The 24,492-nt window shown below is 33.1% G+C and overlaps 1 long non-coding RNA gene across 5 annotated transcripts in view; it reads right to left on the bottom strand.

Annotated features, from left to right (window-relative positions):
* Window positions 1-24,492, bottom strand: part of LOC140616864 (uncharacterized) — a 183,805-nt gene that overhangs the window by 132,949 nt on the left and 26,364 nt on the right. For 2 of the 5 annotated variants that reach the window (XR_012017195.1, XR_012017192.1), the window contains one exon: window positions 9,924-10,079. The exons of the other annotated variants lie outside the window; for them this stretch is intronic. This is a non-coding gene — a long non-coding RNA (uncharacterized lncRNA). Of the gene's footprint in view, window positions 1-9,923; window positions 10,080-24,492 lie in introns of those variants that run through there. 5 annotated transcript variants of the gene reach the window in all.

Here is a 24,492-nt window from a genome sequence, read left to right on the forward strand (position 1 = left end):
TAGCTATACTTACCTATATTTATCTTATAGGAAATCAATAAAATATCTTTTTACCAGATTACTTCTGGTAAAAAGTCCAACTTGATGTTAAATTATAGTAGTATAATTGTCTATTTTCAGTTCTCAATAACTGTATACAACTTTGAATCATTTATACTGAAATCTTTTAATTGAAAAAATGAAGCAGCAATTAGCAAATCTTAATCTAAAACATGCAAGCTCAAAGTGAATTTTTGATTCTGAGAAATTTATATCACAATTTAAAATAATACATGAATTATTAAAATTTTTCAGTGAATTAAATTAACCTGCATTTTTATTCATAAATTTTAATTATTAGTTTTATACAAAGCAAGTAGGAAGTTTAAGGTTTTTTTAACTTAGTGTCCATATTCTTATAGTTAATTTGAAACGAGCTCAAAATATTTGTAGAGAACCAGGAATATTTTTTTAAAAATCTACCAATTAGCTATTATTCAATGACATTGATCAATACCCTTAGCATATACCTTGTCAGTGGACTCGTAAATGACTGGAAATATTGTAAGGGTATAAAAACAATTCACTGAGATCACTCAAGATTACAATGCCCATTTGTTGAATCAGTTTCAGAATATCACCAATCTGTAAATGAATCATCTTAAATGGACATTTATAAATTTATTACTTAGAGTACACTTTTTTCATTGAATGATTTTATAAATTTTGAGTAGGTTTCTAGGCTAGGCTGCCAAGATACTTTAACTTAAAATTGAACATCTTAATAAAAATTATAGCAGTAAATGTTAATGTGAGATAATATATGGTATTGCAACTATAAGCTTATTTGCATTTATGTTTACCTTTTTTATGCGTAGATTTAAATTTTGGATGCAGGGACAACATATATACCATTCCATGTCCTCAGCAATGAATAAGGATTTGCCTTTCATGTTCACCTATCTCCTTCAAATTGTTCCACATATGCCTATGACAAACAGGAAGTCCTAATGCTTTTAGTTTTAAATACACAAGGGTCATGTGTAAGTCATACGGTTGGCGTTGAGAAACTTCTCTGTTAGGACAAGGTAAGACAACACTCCCAATTCACTATATATAGAGGAAAAAAATTTTTTAAATAAGGAGAATTATAATTCCAAAGTTAGTTTTGATTTTCCCTATCATAAGTAGATATAGAAAATTAAAAATTATATATAGTCTCCAGAATACAATAGAAATATAGTCCATTTAGGTAACATTATTGTTCCCAGCATTTTACATGTTATTTAAGTCCATTAAAAATTATAAAAGACAATTTACTTTGTTTCTGGACTTTAAATCATTTAAATATTTTGATTTTTGTTGTTGACCACGATTCCTCATTTTGAAACCAATTTAGCAAGTTCCAAGAGAGGTGGAAGAGACAGAACTTAAAAATTCCAAATATTCAGTCAGCAAAATATAGATAATGAGAATTATTAGATGATTTGTCCTAGTATTATTTCTAGGCTGTTTTGAAATTCCCCACAGTGTTGCCATAGTGTAGCTCTGAAATATTATTACTTGAGTAGGCACAGAACAGTTCATTTTGGGCTTGTGTTAGGTGCACAAGAAAAAAAGGATGACGAGATTGGTGAAGGAAAAAATTTGGGACATCCCTATTTTACAATATCCTCAAAAGAGTCATAGTATAAAGTTGAGTATTACTGATATATGTTAATCTTGATTCTTGTTGAAATGGTCATGCAATCACAAGGTAAGCAAGTGCAGTGTCTAATCACAAATATAAAAAAGGTACCAAGCTCATTCAGCCTACTTTAAACCCTGAAATAGGAGCTTTCTAATTTCATTGGGTTGATCTGGCATATTTATATCCCCTATTTAATGAAGCCTGAAGAGTCAAACTAGTAGTGTTATGATGAGTTAACACCACAGCTTTGATTGCTCACCATCCAAATAGCAAAATTTCCTAATATCTTTTTATGGGACTTAAAAGACATTAAACTAAATATGATTGCTGCTCCATAAAATGGTAGAACAGTTTTCCATATACTGTATATATGCAAATACAATATCCCATCTCAACCTCCAGTGCCCATAGTAAGCTACCATTACAGCTTAGATTGAATAACTATTATTGGTTTACATGCTTCTAAATCTTGCATTTTGTGTAACTAAGACAGAGCTAAGCTTTCAAAAAATAGAACAATGCCTTATACACAAGACCATCTGGTTTAAAAGCTTTGTGTCATTATGCAAAGTACCTTTACCCATTTGAAATAAATTCATAATACACACTGAAGACAATGTATATGACCTGAAAATTACAAGGGAACCTTCTTAATGTCAAATGTTTCATATACCTCTCACTCCTTCAGAGAAATGTTGGTGGAAGTAGAGGATTCAGAAGAAAAGGGAATCATATTCTAAAAGTACAAACTTCAGTGGGTATATACTGTAGGGACACTCAATTTCTAGCTTTTAAGAGTAAATGCAAGAAATGTATAGATCATTATTTTATCAGCCACTCAGGATTACCCAGATTACAAAACTCTTACAGTTATGAATGTTAGTAGATACACCTCAAAATTGCAAGGAATTCTTATGAGGTTCATTTGTTTCCTTCAAGTTGGTTGGTGTGAACAGAATTGTGTAAGGTGAGTTCATGAAATGATCACAAGGTAAGGCTTGAATTTGTTGCTCTAGTATATGCCTTCAGTTTATGAAAGGTTTTCCCCTTTCCCCCTTATGATATGCTCAGTAAACTTTCCTTTATGGCTTTCTCCACATTTTTTTCACTGATATGATGACAACCATGATGATCATATTTTATAGAGGTATGCTCTTTAACGCACTGATGTGTAAAATAGGTTTACTGTACTCAAAGCTACACTTTACTGGAGAAGCTATGTCACAATTACTTGACAGTAATGATAGACAAAATTCCAAATAGCCTTACTTTGGGTAAGCATCACAACTTGGGATACCTATCTGGACTATTTTACTTTGCCAACTTCTTCTTCCTTTGTCTCTCAAGTAAATTCTCTGACGAATTTTCTGTGATCATTGATGGGACCTGGGACTCTATTTTTCTTTCCAGTGAAAATAGTGAAAATAGTGAAAATCACTATTTCTTGACTCTTAATTTGAAATAGGAATACTATTTATTTTGGACTTAAGTGAAGTTAAAAACCATAAATCTCTGTCTCCTAAGTCTTAAAATAAGCATCTTCCTGTAGTTAAATGTATTTGTTTTGATTATATTGCATGGTGGAAGAATTTAAATATACTAAATTATTTACATTTAATATAGAAAGCAAGTGTTCAGAAACTCTTGTTTCAAAATTAAAATACGTTTTCATTCAACCATTCAAAAATATAGAGAAAAAGCCAATGAAAATAGGACATGGAAATCCATAGACATGGAAACAAGACAGTTAAGTTCTCAACTGAGTAGTAAAATATACATTTTCCAATTTTCACATTAAATTTCACAACACTTGAAACACTCAACCATATTAAGGACTAAAAAAGGGGTCAGAATATAGACAAAAAATAATTTTGTGTTTGTGTGTGAGGAGGATATCCTTTAAGAAAAGTGATCTGTGAGAAACTTTCACCCAGGCTGATGGAATGTGATGCTTCCAGGAAGTATCCTACCCTGTGTTTAGAACACATGGTATACTAGGGTCTGCCGCTTGCCTGAGAAATTTAGAAACAAGAGATTATCTCTGATAGTGGTGGAGTCAAGAGATTACCTGTACAGTAGTATGGAACTACACTCTTAATTTGCTGGAATAAGGATGCAACTATTCCCAGGCACCAGATGTGGGCCACATGAAAGGGAGTGTTGATTAAGAATCATCTTGGATTCATTTTAAAAAGACTACTCAGAGGACAGAAATACTTAGAAAACACTGGAAGAGAAATCCTAGGGGATGATAAAGGAATCATCTTGCAAAAGGGATCATCAGAGGACAGGGTATCACCAAATCTTAGAGAACCTATAAGAGAATCTTTGCAAAAGAAGAATCAGATTTAAACTTCTGCCAGGTTCAGAGAAACAGACCGCTTACAGGGCACCATCCAAGTAAGACAACTTTTACTTTGCTCTTACCGTTTTTCCTTTTTTTCCCCCCTCTCATCCTTTAAGTATTCCAAACTAGCTAGCAAAGCAGAATATGGTTATATAAGGACGAGGGTGGAGAACTGGAGAAAAATGCAACTGATCCTTTACTAATGGAACTTTAATCTGAAATAGTAGGCCCTAGATGGGTAGAGAGGGAAAATATTTAATGCTGAATCAGAGACTTAGAGGATGCAGACTCAACCATAGCATATGTTTGATAGCCCTGTTCTGTGATATGCTTCAAGCTTGAAAATTAGAGCTTTTTTTTTTCAGTTTTCCAGTGAATAACTATTTTTATATTTTTTGACCACCAGAAACACATATGCTAGTTTTGATCTGTATCTAATATGCAGCATATTTTAGCCAGGCAAGGTGTGTGGGGGGGAAATGCCCTAAATAACATATTTTTTCCCCTGGAAACATATTTATTTTTTCCTTCATTGTCAAGAATATTTTGTTTGGTACAGAATTATACACTGGCATTTGTTTTCCCTAGCATTTTTCAGACAGAATTCTGGTGTTCTTTGGTTTAATTGTATCTTTTGAGAACTCAGCTATTATTATTGTTGCTAATAGAAAGCCAATAGACTCCCTTTTCCTTGACTGCTTTCAAAATCATCTCTATGCCACTATTCATTTGTTTGTTTGTTTTTTAAATATTTTATTTATTTATTTATTTATTTATTTATTTATTTATTTATTTAACAGAGAGAGAGCAGAAGCAGATGGAGAAGCAGGTAGAGGAAGAGGGAGAAGCAGGCTCCCTGCTGAGCAGAGGCCAAGGTGGGGTTCCATCCAGGACTCTGGGATCATGACTTGAGCCGAAGATGGACACTGAACCTACTGAGCCACCCAGGCACACCACTATGCTGCTTTTTAAATACTAGTTTTGTATTTGGTGCCTTCATGTGGTGTTCTGCGGGTTCTTAGAGTTTCATGAATCTGTGTTTGATGTATCTCATAATTTTGCAAAATTTGGGGCCTTATCTCTTTATTCTTATGTTTTTCTCTTTACTTTCCTTCTGACATATACGATTTTAGATCTCTTCACAAAGTATGTCTTTTGCATTCTTTTTTGTATTATACATTCTTTTATCCCTTCATGCTTCAAACTGAATATTTTGTTCTAATTCTCTCTTCCATTGTCTTTAATGGCTATTAAACCTATTCACAGAGTTCTGAATTTTAGTTATTGTATTTTTCATAAAATTTCCATTTTTTATGGTTTTGAATTATTTGCAAAACTTCTGCATTGTACTGAACACAGTAAGCACATTTTTACTTAAAAGTCTTTAAAAAAAGAGTCTTTGATCTGTTGTTTTTTTTTACTCTTAGTTTTGTATACACCTGGTTGATTTTTTAATTGAATGGTGGCCTTTGAGAATGAAAATATTTAGGGAAAATATAAAGCTCTGGATTATACTATCTTCTTTGACAGATCAAGTTTTAATTTTGGCATTAGGCTAAATTGGAAGCATATCACCTTTACTTAGTCGGATATTGAGCTGATATGAAAACTGGCTTTAGTCCTTGCAAGGACAAGTCTAAGCCCTGTTTATCTTGTTCATTCAAGGTAACCCCTCAGAATCCCATCCTCAAGTCCATAGACTTCATCAGGGCCTCACTCCTTGGTGAATCCTGGACTCCAATTTTTGTATCTCTATCCTCATGAAACTGTCAAAATCTTCTCAATCTCTCTTTTTTTTTCTTCTCAATCTCTTGACTACAAATTTGAAATCAGCAAAAACAAAAACAAAAACCCACAAAAAATAGAAAAAACAAACCATTACAGAAATTGTGGTGCCAATGTATGGCTCTCTATTGGGCTTCTTCCTTTATTTCTATAATTTTATCTTGGCCTGCAGTCGTTGCCACCCAGATAGCTCTCTCTGATGCCTTTAAATATATATATGTAAATCTCAAACATACATACATATGCACATACATACATATTTGCATATACACTTATTTGCACTATATCAGTATATTTGCAAATATATATATAATGTAGCATATATTTTATATAATATATTGCATATATAATTATAGTGTAAATATAGATAATATATAATCATATGTATACATATACATACATTTAATTTAGTAAATTTTATTATTCTCAGTGGAAATGCTATGGGAAGATTGGTGTGGAACAGGTCACCAACCATAGCTAGAAGTAGAACCAATGAACTACCAGAAGAAAAAGAGAGAATATATAGGCTTTTTGAATTTCTGTTCAATTCCAGTAACACAGTTTGACTCATTTGAGTCCTAGGCATGGGGTGACATAACTGTGGTCAATTAAGTACATGCATTAGAAATTCTGTTAAAATGTTTTAAATAATTTTAACAGATATAAAAATCTTTGCTTGGAAACTCCTGTTATATGTAGCTACCAGGTTCTGATGAGAAAAATGCCTCTTTCAGGTAATGACAGCTTTGAGATAAGTGTTGCAGACTGTCACTCATATTGATGTTAGGGAATGTTTCTGAGGCAATCCTACATAATTACACATATGGTCACAGCCTCTTGCATTTAACAGAAACAGCAGAGGTTGTAGGCTTTTATGTCTGGTCTACATGACGTTGTGGACACATATTAGTGTAATTTGTTCTTTGGCATATCAAGTTTCTTTACAAATTTCATCCCCTATTAAATCTGGAATAATATTCTTATCAGAGGAATGTTCAGTTTACAAATAAAGGGTAAAATGTTAATGAAAAATAGAAGTTACAGTGGTGGGGTATTAATTATAAATCATAACTGTAATATTTAGATTTATTATTTCTGTATCTGGGATAACTTCAAGTGACCATTCTTAATCTTGTTATTTAACACACAGTAACATAAATCTTTAGGTTATATAATGAATGGAAAATAGTTTAGAATTTAAAAGTAATGGAAAGAGCTCCTATATATGCTTTAAAAAGAAAAATCCAAAGTGGTTAAAAGTTCCAGTAAGAAACTAGGAATTAGATGAATGCAGAGGTTTTAAATGTCAGTGAGGTAGAAGTTAAATTGGGAGAGATTCTAGTCTTCGTTGATCATACTCTCTCCTATTCAATGTAAAATGATAAAGAAAAATAAACATAGTGTTGGCTTATTTGCATATTTTAAGTGCTTGTTTAGATACTTTTCATCATTTAATACAATAATTATTACTTTGCTATGCTCATACTATGTCTTGGACATTGTTATAACCTCTTTGAAGTCTTCTGAAGAGCATATTATTGCTGCCCATATTTTCTAAATAGGAAAATTAGCACATAGAGAGGTTAGATGGCTCTCCCAGTATGAACATTTGAAGGGGGATCAATGCACTAGACCAAGTTGAAGTAGGCTTAGAGTGTGACTTATGCTCTAAAGTCTAGACTCAAGGCAGTGACTAAGTAAGAAACAAAAAAAGTTATACTATGTAAATAATTTTCTTATATGAAGCATTAATAAAAGTCAAGTTAATAAAAATCTAGTAATGATAATAAAAATCCAAACAGGCTTTCTATGCTAAATTGTCAAATAAGTAATATACAAGTGTGTATAAATAAGAAAATAGACTATAAGAAAAAGTTTACTGGCTACACTGGCCTTTATGTTATTACTTTAATTGTTTTAAAACACTATTTTAAATTATGTGCATTGAATATTTTTCTTGAATGCAAATACAATTTGCACTAAGACACTGTGGTTTTTATAAACTAATTGACTTCAAAGAAAAAAAATAGCACATGGAGACAGGCACTCAGAAATGTTTATTTTTTTTTTAAGATTTTATTTATTTATTCATGAGAGACAGAGAGAGAGAAAGAGAGAGAGAGGCAGAGACACAAGCAGAGGGAGAAACAGGCTCATTCAGGGAGCCTGACGTGGGACTTGATCCTGGGTGGGTCTCCAGGATCAGGCCCTGGGCTGAAGGTGGCACTAAACCACTGAGCCACCTGGGCTGCCCTCAGAAATGTTTCTGCACTTGCACCAGAAGTCTTCGAAGTCCAAGTACATAACAAAAGTATTCAATTAAAAAGTATAATTTTCATTGGTAAATTATATAGGAACTGATATTATCAAAGAAATTCATTCACATTACCTAAGTAGGACAGACAATGTTTGGATCAATTTTGTATTAAAACTTAGAATTTTAAAGTGCATAATTTTCAGAGTAATTTATAGTTAATTAGTTAAATGGCATTGAGACACTACTTCAGCGTCTTTATGTTCTCTAGCATCTTTAAGGGAAAACTGATTGAAGGTGGAGACTATGACTTGTGCAAAGACCTTAACCATATTTCAGCTTTTTGAGAAAAAGGGAAATATGACAAAGCATTTAGAAGTGCTAAGAGTTGATCTTAAAAACTCAGTTTTTGCATGAAAAAGAAACTAGGTAGCATAAGACCTACAACAAATACAATTTTGTAAACTAAACAAGCACAAATACATCTAAAACATAAAGCTATTTATTTCACTTTATATACATATACATATCCAAGTGTATATTTAAAATATATTAGAATAAATGTTATTTGGGGAGTGTTAGTGATTCTGTGAAACTGAAGATATAGGAAAAATATTTAAAAATGCAAAAGGCTTGAAAACTGATGAAGTTATCATGCCATGAACTAAAGATGTAATTAACTCAACAATCTGCCTCTAAAGTGTAAAGGGGGAAACAAAGACCCAGTTTTATATATTGGACACAGAAAAATATCCAAGTTATATTATTAATTAAAGAATAATATGCTTTCATTTAGTGTATCTCTGTGTGTGAATTAGCCTTTATCTTTATACTATTCTTTAACCTTACCCTAGTTTCATTTAGACTCATCAATTTTTTTATCCTGTATTTCCTCAATATCATTGAAACTTACTATTAGTTATTAATCTTTAAGACTACCATCACCATTCATTTTTTTACACTAAGACATTGCTTCCCAATACTAGATTTCTTGTTTGTATCATCGTCAAAAATTTTCCCATATCCATCACCAACTCCCTTACAAAAAGTACCTTTTTCACTCATTTTTTCTTCACAGCTATTCACAATTATGCCAATACACTTCTTTAAAAACAAAAAAGGTCACTATCATACATAGAAATCCAGTATTATCATAAAATCATAGCCATATGGATGAATACAATTAAGATAATACTGCTATATTCTAGAATTTTTAAATAGAAACTAAACATTTTTAAATCATCATGCTATAAATAAGTTCCTCAATGTCTATCTGGCATCGTAAGAAATGACATAAAAATGATTCCACTCATTGTTAGCATAGTTGGAGAGAACTATGACTTTTTATTAATAAATCACTGGTTTGGGCTTTAATTTTAAGTAATCCTAGGAATCCTAATACAAATATAAATGTAATAAGAAGGATAAAAAAACTCTTCTATCTTTTCTGATAAGACTGGAAACTTAGAATCAATGCCTAACCAAATCATGCAAACATATGGCTTTAATTTTTCAAATTAATTCCCAAACTTTTTATAATTCTTCACCAATAAATCTCTTGTGTATACAGAAAGTTTCTAGATTTCTTTAAAAGATTTATTTATTTGAGAGAGTGAGGGGGGAGAGGAAGAAGAAGAGAGAGAGAGAGAGAGAGACAGAATCTTAAGCAGGCTCCACACCCAGTGTAGAGCTCAACATGTGGCTCTATCGGGCCACCCTGAGATCATGACCTGAGCTGAAAGAGCCAGACGCTCAAACAACTGAGCCACCAAGGCGCCCCAAAAGTTCCCAGATTCTTAATAATTTATTTCTTTTATAGTAGATGTAGAAAAAGGATTTGACAAATCCAGACTCATTTATGCTAAAAGATTATCAATAAATTAAGAAAGGAGAATTTTTTTCAAGTCAAGAGTCTCTCAAAACCTATAGCTAGCATCATACAGAGGTGATCTTTACCTCTAAGATGGAAAAGTAAATGAATCTCTTCTCTTTACCATTGTACTGGATGCTCAAGTCACTATAGTCTAAAAAGAAAAGGAAATAAAAGAAATCCATGATGGAATGAAAGAATAAAATCTGCATCTATTCACTATATGATTCTCTATGTAGAAAAAAGATATGCACAACTACTATAACTAATAAACTAGTTCATCAGTGTAGTAAGATGCAAGATCAATAAATAAAAATCAATTGCACTTCTGTATACTACCAATGGGCTCTATGAAAATGAAGTTAAGAAAATAATACTCTTTCAGAATGACAAAAAAATGAAATATTTAGGAATATCATATTAAATTTAACAAAGCACTGAACTTAACAAAATAAGTTCAATATTTATACACTGACAGCTCCGTATATTATTGAAGGATATCAAAGAACATTTAAACAAAAGGAGAGATAACACATTTTATGGATTAGAAGACTCAATATTTATAAGATGGTAATTTCTCTCAAATTGATTTATAGATTCCCAATGCAATCCCTATCATAATTCCAGCAGGCCCATTGACAGAAATTGGTAAGATAATTCTAAAACTTATTTGGACATGCCAAAGTATCTAAAATAGCCAAATCAATTGCCAATAAGACAAAATTTGGAGGACTATACATCCTGATTTCAAATATTTTATAGAGCTACAGTAATCAAGACAATGTGGTACAAAGGTAATGATAGACAAATGGCCAATGAAACAGAATCAAAGGTCTCAGTGTAATAAAATAAACCCTTATGTTTATGATTGGTTGGTATTTTACAAGGATACCAAGATGACTCCATGGGAAAAGACAATCTTTTCAACAAATAGTGCTTGTACATTTGGATAAATATATGCAAAAGTATGAATTTATGTTATTAATTTACAGCACTTATAAAGATTAACTCATAGATCTAAATGTAAAAACCTAAAATTATTCAACTTTTAGCATAAAATTTAGGATATCTTCATGATCTTGGGTGGGGCAAAGTTATTAGGTATAATAGAAAAACAATCAATTCAGGACGCCTGGGTGGCTCAGCGGTTGAGCATCTGCCTTTGGCTCAGGGTGTGATCCCTGGTTGCAGGATTGAGTCATGCATCAGGCTCCCCAGTGGGAGCCTGCTTTTCCCTCTGCTATGTCTCTGCACCTCTCTCTCTCTCTCTCTGTCTTTCTCTTAAAAAAAAAAAAGAAAAGAAAACCAAGATGCATGAAAGAGAAAAACAATGATGATTTATACTTAATCAAAATTAAAACCTGAATGCTTCAAAAGACAACATATAAAAGCAAAACACAAGCTACAATCTTTGAGAATATATCCACAAATCTTTATATGTGATAAAGGACTTCTATGTAGAAGATATAAGGAACAAAATAGAAGGCAAACAAATTTTTTTTTAATGAGCTAATGATTTGAATGACCATTTAACCAAAGAAGATATACAATGGCTAATAAACACATAAAAAATGCTCAAGTAGTCATTAAGGAAATGAAAAATAACATCACTATGAGACACATCTTTTTATCCAGTAGACTGGCTATATTGAAAAACGTAGTAACAATTGCTGGCAAAGACAAGGAGAAACCAAAACCCTCATACATTGTTGATGGGAATATAAAATGGCATAGACACTTTGGATGGTAGTCTGATAGTACCTTAGAGGACTAAATATAGTAACCATATGACTCAGCAATTTCACTCCCAGGTCTTTACACAAGAGAAATAAATGCTTATACCCACACTAAGACTTGTATATGAATGTTCACAGCATCATTATTTGCCATAGCCAAAAAGTAGAGACAATTTATTTTATTTTTATAAAAAATAATAAATATATAATAAATATATTCTATTTATTAATATTTTATATCTATATATTTATTATAAATAAATGTAGATTAAATGTAAGTATAAGCATATTAAATATATAACATATAATAGATTATTATATAAATATAATTATATAAATATAAAAATAAATATAATAAATAAGTGTTAGAGAGAGAGAGTGAGTGGAGTGAAGAACAGAGGGAGAAGGAGAGAGAGAATCCCAAGGAGACTCCTTGCTGAGCATAGAGCCTGATGTAGGGCTTGATCCCACAACCCTGAGATCATGACCTGAGTTGAAACCGAGTCAGACATTTTATTGACTGAGCCATCCAAGTGCCCCCAAAATAGAAACAGTTTAAATATCCAGCAAAAGGTGAATGGAAAAACATATCTCTACAATTGCCTGTTGTACTAGGATAATGAGAGACATATAGACCAATGGATCAGAAATGAGAGTCCAAAGAATAAACCCTTACAATTTTTTATTGGTTGTTCTACAGTGGTGCCAAGGTGATTCCATGAGAAAATATAGCCTTTTCAACAAATAGGGCTGGTATCATTAAATATTATTCCTCTTGGTCTCTGATAATTTTGTCTTGAAGTATCTTTATTTGATATTAATATAGCTATTACTGCTTTATTTTTTCTTTTCTTTTTTTTTTTTAAGAGTTTTTCTTATCCATTCATGACAGGCACACAGAGAGAGGCAGAGACATAGGCAGAGGGAGAAGCAGGATCCCCACAGGGAGCCTGATGCGGATCTCAATCCCAGGACCCCAGGATCACACCCTGAACCAAAGGCAGATGCTCAAACACTGAGCCACCCAAGCATCCCTAATTTTTTTCATTACTGTTTTCTTTCAAATAATGTTTGCATTATATATATATGAAATTATTTGCATTACATATGTGAACATATATAGTATATCTGTAGTATATAGTATATACAGTACATATAAACTATATATAGTATATATACAACTATATAGTACATATAGTACATATATAAACTATATATATAGTATATAATTTCATCCTTTTACTTTCAGATTGCTCATATCATTATATTTGATTTATTTATAAATAGCACATAGTTGGGTCACACTTTTTGATCTGTTCTGTCAGTTTCTGTCGATTAATTGTATTCAGATCATTTAAATTGAATGTAATTAATGACTATTAGGGCTTAAATGTACAGTTTTATTGTGATAAAATAGATATAATATAAAATTTATAATTTAAGCCATTTTAAAGTGTATGACTCAGTGCCATCTAGGAGGTTCACAATGTTGTGCCGTCATCACATCTACATAATTCCAAAATATTTTTATCACCTCAAAGGGAAATCCCATGCCCATTAGGAAATCTGTCATCATTCTTCCCTCTCTATAGCCTATGCCAACCGTTGATTTGCTTTCTGACTTTCAGATTTTTCTATTCTGAACACTTAATATAAATGGAATCAATCTATATGTGAATATTTTGTCTGGCTTCTTTTGGTTAGGGTGATGTTTTTAGGGTTTATGAATGTCATAGCATGTATCAGTGCTTGATTCTTCTTTATGGCTAAATAGTATGTTATTGTATGACTATGCTACATTCTGTGTCTCCATTCATTCATTGTTGGGCATTTGGGTTGTTTCCTTTTTTTTGTTATTGTGAATAGTGCTGCTCTAAATCTTTGGGTACAAGTTCTTGTCTGACACCCATTTTCAATTCTCACTCTTCACTAGGACTTTTCTGACACCTTGTGAAGAGCAGAGGAAGGATGCCCCATGACTGTGAGCGAGGGTGGAGGCTTCTCGCATGATCTCCACTGATACTATGGGTAGAAAAGAGGACTTTGTAACCACTCAGTAGAGATAAATGTCTTGGCTTCTAACTAGATCTTCTCTGGCATTACCTACATTTCCCCCCCTCTGTGGCAAGAACAGGGTAATTACTGTTTAAAAGTGTTCTGTCTTGCTAGGTTGCCCCTTTTCTAGTCCTTTGGTTAGAGAAAGCAGGCTTTTATTGGAGGTTTAATTTTGTTTTTGTTTTGTTTTGTTTTTGTTTTTGTTTTTCTACTCCAGTAATAGTTCCAGGTTGGTAACTTCACCAAATCCAAGTATAGACTTGCTAGCAAGTCATATAAAAATATACTGGTAACATTTATAGTATTGTATCAGTTTGTGACCCAGGCATCCTAACCAGTATCACTTATACTTCACAAATACTTCACAAAAGCACATTTTCAGGATAGAAACTTTGGAAAAATAAAATTACTCAGATACCATACTTAGGTAAATGTGAGCATTTGACCTCAGAAAATGCTTACATAGCACATGCGTAGAAACTGTAACATGATGTCTGAGCCAAAGAGGCCTGTCTCCGAGGATTGAACTAGAGCTTTCTGCATCCCTAATTCTGAAGATAGGATTTTTTACTGGTTAAGGCTGGTGTGTGTTAGTCGTTGCCAAAGTTTCTCACCTAACCACTAGCATGGTCAAAATCTGCCTACTAAGTCCACAGCAGCTTTTCTGATTTAGAATTGCGTTTAAAGGTGAAATTTCTCTTTTTTTTTTCTGCAGTTGCCCAAATTAGATCATTTAATGAGGTTACCCTTCCTCATTGCAAAGGAACTTCTATGGCTAAAAAGGTGAAAATTCTTCCTCATGAATTGGTCGATTCGGACAATCCTTTTGTGATTTTTTAAATGATTTTTAAAAATTTATTAATCAAGATAGTCACTGTGCTTGCCCTGGGATACAAAATGAGGGAAAATAGATTGCAGATATAAATCTATGATTATCTATAATTCTTAAATAAGCATCATCGTATGCTTGCATCATTAATAATTTTATCAGGTATCAAAAGTCTGTACTAAATGCATTGTAAATGAATATTAATTATATGCAGCAATTAACTGTTAATTTGAATAATACATGAACATGCTTTCATGCTTTTTAATTTTGAGTGCTTTGATTTTTAAGTACCCATCAAACCATGATATGATTTGAAAATTTTAAAAATTAATCATCCATATTGATAGGTTCAAAAATTAGAGTAAATGTTTTTGTTCTATAATCTTACTTTTTAACTAAATAAAAGTTGCTGCATCAAGTTTTAGTATCATTTTAAAATATGTCCTTGTAGAAGTTGCCATAAATGTCGACATTTTCAGCAGCATAAATTTATAGTGACACTGAATTTTTATGACACTATAAAAGTCCCTACTCATGATGACATCTACAGCTGCATTTTCACAGAAATATAAGAATTTGTATTTTAGACATGCAGTTTATCCTATCTGGTTTTTCAAAGAAAGAAAACTGGGGTAACAAATATTTCTGATATCCCCAAACAAGTCAAATATATGTCACAGGGATTTAAATATCTGGTTTCATTCTTTTAATATTTGGCAGCTGAGGAATCTGTTACTTTTAAATCAAACTGGTTAGAGAAAAGAAAAGAGGGGTTTAGCTGGAAATTGGATGAGCTCATTAATGGAAGAAAGAACAGATTTTTACAAGGATAAATTGGTGACAGAAACAAAACTGTCATTATTTAAGTACCCAGAGACTTCCTGAACTATTTATTGTCTTAATCAGTGTAACAGTTAAGACTGTTGATCTAAAAAAAAACTTAGAGAAAAAAATATTATATATAAGTCAATTTTTAAAAGTTTATCTGAAGTTGAAAAGAGGCAATATTTGTGTCAGGATAAATATAACCAAAGTATATATAATTTCCTGATTAGGCCACAATTTTTCCATTTAATGATCTTTAAATTTTTGTACAGTTAAATCTAATCAAATGCTAGCTGCTGCTTCTTGAAGGAATGGCTAGGAATGTCTCAAACAGAAATTTCCAAATGATGTGCATTTTATGAACCATACTGGCTGATCTCAAGCAATCTAGAGGAACAGGAAAGTTGTGTTTCAAGTATAGAACAACTTCTGGCAGGTTATTCATTCTAAAGGAAAAGTAACTTTATACACGAAGTATTAGTGTAAAGGGTAAGAAATATTTAATATAGCAGCTGTCCTATCTCACCATTTATCATGAGTAATTTTCTTGTTTTCTGAGTCGTTTTCTTAAAATCGACCAAGTTTGAGGAAAATGTTTACTCTAATTACTACTAAATAACTAAATAGTAGTTGCTAATATTTTTTTTAAGATTTTTATTTATTTATTCATGATAGATTTAGAGAGAGAGAGAGAGAGAGGCAGAGACACAGGCAGAGGGAGAAGCAGGCTCCATACCGGGAGCCCGACGCGGGACTCGATCCCAGGACCCCAGGAATGCGCCCTGGGCGGAAGGCAGGCGCTAAACCGCTGAGCCACCCAGGGATCCCGAGTAGTTGCTAATATTATGTTTGTCATACATACACATGTAGAGTATAATATAATATAATATAATATAATATAATAATATAATATAATATATAATGCTATATAGATAGAACAATACTATATGATGCATTTATAGCACAGTAATATTGAAATATATATTAGTGCTATGAAACAAATTTAGAGCTTGGCAACTAAAGGTATTATGTGAATGTAAGTATGAATAATAGCTTAATTTCATAAGTAAGCAAAATATCTAATGTCATTGATTATAGTTGGTTTATACTACAATTTTAAACATAATAAATTTTATTTTATGAACCGTTAGAAAACATGAAACAATTTAACTCTAAGATCTTTCTACTATGCTAATGTGATCCTTTATTTGTGGTATGACTTGCCCTTTCCACATTTTTGTTTCTCAATTTCAACATTGTCTCCTTAGTAGGCCTTCTGTTTACATTCTAAGTTCATATTCCCCAACACACAACTATTTATATTTCTTTCTTAGTAGTTTGCACTTATTTGTGAACTTTTTATCATTTTTTATACAATAGACCATAAACTGTCTGGGCATAAACTAATTTCTTTTTCATCTATATGTAATATCCAACATATTAGTGCATAATAGGTATAAAGTTAGTATTATAGATAGGGAAAATAAATGAATCGTATCTTGTGAACTAAAGATAAGAATAAAAGATCTTGTCTTAAATATCTTAAAGAACTAAAGATCTTTTGAACTAAAATATTTAGATATATTCAAATATTATTTTTTCCTTAAAGCTGCTAATTGTATGATCAATTTTACTATTCTATCATGTAAAGATATTCAATTAAAATGTAAATTTAATTGAATTATAAACCATATGGTTTTTAAAATAAATGACTATATGAGCGCCTGGTGTGCTCAGTTGGTTAAGCATCCAACTCTTGGTTTTAGTTCAGGTTGTGATCTCAGGGTCCTGGGATTGAGCCCCACACTGAGCATGGAGTCTGTTTGAAATTCTCTCTCCCTCTCCCTCCCCAACTACTACTCCCTCATTCACACACTCTCTCTCAAATAAATAAATAAATAAATAAATAAATAAATAAATAAAATCTTTAAAAAATAAAATAAGTGATTCTATCCACATATGTATTACTAATGATAGATAAAATTTATGTAACTGTTACTAAATAAGAGACAGAGTGCTAGTGGAAATAATCATTAAATAATCATTATTGTATGTGATCTCCAAAGCTGTATCATACGGTAGATACTATTTTTCACCTCTTAAATAAAAAAAATTGTATCCTCTCATTGGAGAGTGAAAAGAAAGAATGAACGAGAGAATAAAACAGCATAGAATAGAGTTAAGGAAAGGAGAACAAGAGAGAGAGAAAGAAAAAGAGAGAAAGCAGTGGGAAAGAAATTTTGAGCAGCTACCCTAAACCTTTAAATGAAAACATCATTTGAGTAAGAATATAATTTCAGTCAATGGGGATGCCTGGGTGGCTCAGCAGTTGAGCATCTGCCTTCAGCTCAGGGTGTGATCCTGGAGACCTGGGATTGAGTCCCACATCAGGCTCTTTGCATGGAGCCTGCTTCTCCCCCTGCTTGTGTCTCTGCCTCTCTCTCTGTGTCATGAATAAATAAAATCTTTTAAAAAAAATCTTCATTTAAAATAATAATAATAATAATTTGAGTCAGTGTACCAGGGTGGATTTGAGATTTTGTTTGTTTTGTTATGAGATTTAATAGTATTTCATTTTCTTTCCATTTCTCTTTGGAAGTGAGTGGATAAATAGGTGTCTACTATTTCTTTTGAATTTAATGCAATGCTGAGATGAACTTCTATGTGTGGGTTACATAGGGGAGCAACTTTTAATTTAAATCACAACACTGGTCAAAAATACATAATTAGTTAAGGGTACATTTTCATTTTAAACAGTTCTTGGAATTATATTTTTAGAAAATAAGTGTTTGACAAGACATGAGTTCTGATTGTCTCTAAAACATTGTAAGTCATATAGAAATTGGCTATATACTCTGCTATAGAACTATTATTTTAGAGACTACCAGATGTAATTGATATACAGCATTATGAATTCACAAAATTAAGGAAGCATAGTAAAATGCTTTATTAATGTGCAAGCTTCATTTTTTTTTTATCTTCTATTTTCTAAGAATTTGTGGTAATCTCTAGAAAGGAAAAGGATCTCAGTGGAAGACAGGAATGTACTTATTCAGGGATTTTTGCTTGTTTAGTAGGAAAGATAATTTCCACTGGATCCTGGGATGCCTCAGTAAGGCAAAAAGCAAGCAGCTTTGAATATTGCTGCTTTTAAATTAGTAGAAACTACATGTTCCTTACAAAAATGGAGATATTCTTAGAAAGTGCTGTATTAGAGATGAGGAAAAACTATGCTGTTGATAGAATCTCTTACTGAAGTGCAAGAGGTAGCAAATCTTAGAAGCATAAAAATGGTGAAGATTGAGTGTCTGAAATTTCACATTAAAAATAAATTTTGCATATTACATGTCTTTGTTTTATGACAAAATACCTGGCAGCCATTGATTGGTTACGCAATTTGATAGGTAGCTATCTACTGCAGTAAACACATGTTCAATGCATAATAATATGCCATCAGGAAAAAATTCCACATGTGTGTTTAGGTCTGGGGGATTCCTTTGGATGGCTATTTGTCAATGGTAATCGGTAATGTGGAAGGTCAGTTACCCCTGAATCCAATCAATATGGCAGCGATTATAGCCAAAAGCTGAGGGAAAAAATTTAACTGTTGTTTCAAACCCAAGTGACTTCTAAATTTCCTTTTCTTTTCTTTTTTTTTTTTTCTAAATGGACCCAGGAAGCTGCGATTTTTTTTGTATATTTTTTTATTGGAGTTCGATTTGCCAACATATAGTATAACAGTCCTCATCCTGTCAAATGCTCCCCTCAATGCCTGTCACTCAGTCACCCCATCCCCCCTGCCCACCTACCCTTCCACTACTCCTTGTTCGTTTCCCAGAGTTAACAGTCTCACCTCCTCTGATTTTTCCCACTCATTTTCTCTCCTTTCCTCTATGATCCCTTTCACTATTTTTTTTTTTTATATTCCCCACTTCAATATTAGGAAAAACACTTAAGGACAGGAAAGTGATAAAAAGAAACTGAGTCCAAACAGTACATAATGAAGATATCAGGGTGGATTTGGGGAGCAGGAGGTAATACAGATTAAGTTTCCATCTCTTGAAATCAGATCTCTAACAAGCAAGGTTCTTGTACATGGGAATAAAGGAATTCCTCACACTTAATCATGAGGTCCTCAGAGTTTTAAGTCAAGAATCAGACCCTGTTTAATTTTCATTACTGAGTGTAGAATTAACTTTCTTATTGCCTTGTAGACTTCAGAATGCATGGGATAAATTTAGTTAGAAACTGGTGCTAGGCCAGGATTTTTGTGTTTAAAGGGGAGAACTGAAATGAAACCAACTGCAGCCACAAAGTTAATTGAGAACTAAGTCTTTTAATACAATTATTTAACTTTTTATACATTTTTTATAGTAAGGCTTTTTATACAATTATTTGACAGTCTTTAGTTTGCATTGACACAAGTTTACTATTCTAGATAGTTTTTCCCCATGGTATTAGTTTCTATTGCTGTTGTAACCGATTACCACAGTTTGTCACTTAACATAACACATATTTATTATCTCACAGTGTTATGGTCACAGAACAAAATATACTAAGGCTCAACTGGTTTCCTTTTAAAGTCTGACAAAACTGAATCAAAGTATCCATATGATTCCATTGCTTTCTGGAGGCTTTGGAGTAAAATGTATTTCTAGATTCATTCAGGTGGTTAGAATTCAGTACCATACAGCTATAAGACTGAGGTCCCCATCATTTCCTTTGTTGTTTCTTTCTCAGCTTCCAGAGAAAGTTCACATTCCATGTTTTATGTGCCTCTTTCTTCCTCTGTCTTTAAAGCCAGCAATGGTGGGTCAAGTCATTCTCATTCTTTAAATTTCTCTGCCCACTCTCTTTGGGTTCATCTCTCCTCTCTCCTATTTTACCACATCTCTCTGACTCTACCTGAAGAAATTTCTGTTTTTTAAGGGCTCATGTCATTCTACTCTGCCCAGTTGGATAATCTGTCCCTCTCTATTTTAATGTTAATAATTTTGTTTATATCTTCAAAGTCCCTTCACAGAAGTACTTAGATTAATGTTTGATTAAATATTCGGGGACAAGATTCTTGGGGAACAGCTTTAGAATTTGGCTACAAAACCCAGAAAGATACAGCCACAAATAATTTGAACATTTTTCTTTTCCAGGAACTTACTGAATATCTATTTATATGAAAAACAGACTTCTCAACTAACCCTCAGAATACTATCCTTATCATAATAGATTGCTCAACTTACTTTATTAAATAGGCCATCTCTTCCAAACTCTGCCCCTGTTGTGTCTATCAAACCTAAACTATTATATCACAACCTTTGTCTTCTTCCAGTTTGACCTCTTCATTGAAAACTAGTCACAAAATCTTATAAATATTCCATCTACCACTGAACTCTGAATTCAGAGACTCCACTAAGACTTTGAGTAGGTAGTGGTCATTTTTGCTTTAGTAAGCAATAAATTTGGTTTTTCTGTATCATCAGGCTATTTTAATGGCCTATTTTTCGAGAAGTCTATAGTCAACTGAGGTATTCTACATGTCTTTCAGTTTTATTGAGATTTGATACCATGAAGAAAGGATTTGGTTATAACATCAGCTTTCTTATCTTACACATTCTCAAATAAGTGGGAATTGAATTCTATCATTTCTGTTTTTGATTCCAAAATAGTTCCAAATTCCAAAATACTTGAAATATAGCTAGATCTCTGGAAGCACACAGGCTGAAAGAAAGCATTGTCCAGGATCTCTCAGAGGAACCAAGTTAGCTGGAGGAGAAGAGACTTTGGCTCAAATTTGAATATGCCTATGATAGGGGAGATTAAACAGACTTTACTAGGAGAAATGGGTTACAGGAGCAAAAACATCTGTCATATATAAGTATGCAGAATCTTCCTCTCATCTGAGTTGTTTTGATTTGTTTAATTAGTATGATGGTGAAGCTAAAATAAATCAGAGAAAATGACTGATTTATTATAATAACATATAAACATAGCACTGCTTATTGTAGACAGAATAGAATAGGAAGCCTGGAAGAAAAGGAGTAACAGGAATTGAGTCAGTAAACCACAAAGAAAATCACTTTTAGAAGTTAGTTTGAAGAGAATACAGGGGAAAGAGATGATAGTTAAGATTTCTGAGGAGATTAAGAGAGTACTCTTGTGTGTGATTGAAAGAACAGAAAAAAAAGTTGTTTTGTGGCATTCAATAAAATGTCTCATCAGTACGTTTTTGAAACAGTTCAGAAGCGGTCTAAATTTCCTCTCAATTTTGCTTTTTTGGATACTGTATCTGAGTTATTTTTGATGTAACATAGTGCTTTCCTGCCATAGTGCTAATATGATAAAAAAATAGCTTTTTTCCAAGTTACATAGAAATAAGAACGGTAAAGTTTAGAAAAATTAGGGAACAAGCCCATGACAATCATCTGGTAAGTGATAGTGATGTAACATGAATCAAAATGGGGAGGGTTACACCAGAAGGAGTAATGTTGTGCAGTAGGAGTGGGCAAAATTTTGGTAGGAACCAAACAGGAAATATTTTAGGCTATGCAAATAATATGGTATCAAGTACTGAATTCGGCTATTGGCAGTCCAAGAGCAGCCACAGACAGACAGTACATAAGTAAATGGGCATGGCTGTTTTCCAATAAAATTGTACTTGTGAAAATTCGTGATAGTTCCAATTTAATCCCTGGACCAAAGTTTGTCAAATCTTGGTCTAGAGCATTTGAATGATAAAGAGAAACAAATAACTATAAGGACTGTGGAATTGACAGTTTTGATAAGTATCACTGATTCACTGAAAAGACAAAATGACAGATACAGATCTACTAATTAACGATTTAAATAAAAGTATCAGTGTCAGAGGTCCTGAATGGCAACATATAAAGAGACTCTATTTCAGAGCAGGAGAACACACTCAGCTGATGACTAAATGCATGATTTAATTATAATAGTAGTACAGATTAATGGGAAATCAAATGATCATACACATATACCATAGCCAGGGAGGTGACAGGGAAAAAGTGGGACCATGTGACTTGAGAGGGCATAACTAGGTTGGTGCACTGGAGAACTTTGAATCTTCTGATTCCACTGGACCCACTGGGCATGCTAAAGTATTCTAAATCTCATTTTTATTTATTTTTATTTTTTATTTTTTTTAAGATTTATTTATTTATTTATGATAGACATAGAGAGAGAGAGATAGAGAGAGAGAGAGAGGCAGAGACACAGGAGGAGGGTGAAGCAGGCTCCATGGTGGGAGCCTGACGCGGGACTCGATCCCGGGACTCCAGGATCGTGCCCTGGACCAAAGGCAGGCGCTAAACCGCTGAGCCATCCAGGGATCCCCTCTAAATCTCATTTTTAAAAGTGAGATCCCAACTGCCTTGGTTGGAGACTACTAAGGGACTTCAAATGAAGTGGAGGTTTTATAGGTAAATGTTCACATTCCTCAGGATCTGCCGCCACTTTTCCTTTTGTTCACTAGAACTGTAACTTCTCATATTGTGAAATACCAGCATGTCCAGGCTAGGTAAATGTTAGCCTCCTAAGAAATGTAAAGAAATATAAGTCAATGGAGCTGTAGGACTGAGCTGATATACACCAGTGGAAACCAGGAAACTCCACTTTATTAAAGGTCAGTGTTGAATATAAAGCTGAATAAGTGGGCACTCACCAATGACACAAGATTCAACAACACATGGGAGTGGGCACTTGGGGGTTGTTTGTATTTGTTTGCAAGCTGGGAAAAAAAAACATTACCAGACCTACTGTGGTCAATAGTGGAGGAAGGATCAAAAGCTCAGAAAAGTAGAGATGCTAGAATGGGGATGCCAGTCTGTAAAAGACTGGAAAACACAAGAGGTGATGTTCTAGAAGACCCAAGTGACACTCCATTTACAAAGATGTTAAGATTCTAATGAGAAAGTCCCCAGAATTGCCAAGAGTTCTGTAGTGACTGTCCTCTGAAGTTTAGAGAATGCCATTACAGAATTGGGCTATCTGGTGGCAATGCAGAAGACTAAATCTCAGACAGGGAGAGAGAAAGATAGAGAGAGAGAGAGAGAAAGAGAGAGAGAGGGAGACTAAGAATAACTGACTAGAAGGCTGAGAGCTGAGATCAGGTACCCCAATTAAAAGTCAGAATCTCAATTTCCTGATTCAAATCTGTTTTTAGACCAGACCTCACCAGCTAACTAAAAGGCCACTTCTCTCTAAAGAACTTTGAAACATCACAAAAAACAGAAAACAATTATAGCAATGGTTTTCTTAGTTCTTCCCTAAAAAGACATGTAGGCACTTATTCTGTTGGCCATACAATGATGAAACCAAATCTATTGAATTTTTTTTATACAGAGCTAGGGTTTAGGCTGAAGTCTGGAACCTAAATTTCCATCAACCACTTCGCATTATAGCAGGAACAAATGGGGATTGGGTAAGTACGATATATAGGACTAGCCTAGGATTTTTTCATAGGGGGTCTGTTGAATCTCTAACCCACCCATTCCCCAAATTTCTATCTGAAAAAGCATACTTAGAAGTTGTCAAAATGCATCATATTAGTTCCTTGACTTACAAAATAGCAACTACAGTATTATGGTAAAAAGGATGAAGAAAAGCCCTGAAAGAGTTCCTAAACCTACTGGCAGAGATTCATTCACCACCTCTCCAAAACCTTTCAATTTATAGCCTTGACCAACCAGTGTAGTAAGTGATCATATACTGTCTTTATCTGTTCTCTGATTAGCTTCTTCATTATGCCTGATATGCATGTAGATTATTTCATCATTTTCCTGCCACAAATCATCCCATTCTTTATTTTCTATATCTGTTAATTGCAACATCATTCAGGCTGAACCAGAAATATCAGAGTCTGTTTTACTCATCTCCCATGTTTAATTCATCACAAGGTCCTAACAATTTTGTTACTGAAATACTGCTCACGCTCCCTTTTATCCATTCCTATTGACAGTGGCCTAATTTACGTCTCTATCACATTTCACTTGATTAGTCTAACCACCCCATTCTTCCTCCTCTTACTTACTCTACTTCATCCTCTATATTGCAGCCAGAACTCTCTTTCTAAAATGTTGGCAATTCAGTCATTCCTCCATTTGCAAAAT

The sequence above is a fragment of the Canis lupus genome, chromosome 25, assembly GCF_048164855.1.
Source record: "Canis lupus baileyi chromosome 25, mCanLup2.hap1, whole genome shotgun sequence".
Classification (NCBI taxonomy): Eukaryota; Metazoa; Chordata; class Mammalia; order Carnivora; family Canidae; genus Canis; species Canis lupus.